The sequence below is a fragment of the Penaeus monodon genome, chromosome 25, assembly GCF_015228065.2.
Source record: "Penaeus monodon isolate SGIC_2016 chromosome 25, NSTDA_Pmon_1, whole genome shotgun sequence".
In the NCBI taxonomy this organism is placed as follows: Eukaryota; Metazoa; Arthropoda; class Malacostraca; order Decapoda; family Penaeidae; genus Penaeus; species Penaeus monodon.
Window position 1 is genome coordinate 25,611,018 of NC_051410.1, and position 356 is coordinate 25,611,373.

Sequence of the window (356 nt, forward strand, 5' to 3'; positions counted from 1 at the left end):
ATGACACAAAACACATACGACTGTATAATGATAATTCCGAGACAATCTTGCGAAAATAGACACTGTTCGGTGCACAGGTAACCTAGAACGTTTACCGTGATATCGTTACAAAAGGACTTTTCAGTTACTGATCAGTACATTAAAGCGGAATATACGTAAAAAATGGCCCGGGCCTTGATACGCGCGCTAATGGCAGTGCGGGAATGTTGAAACGGAAGTTCCCTTTGGATTTACATTTGCGTTGTTCTCCGCAACCAGGCACGGGTCAACACCATTTTATGACCGGCTATTTCTTATAGGCGTCAGTAGGAGCTTGTGCCTTTTATGTAGCATCAAATACGCTTTCACTACAGATT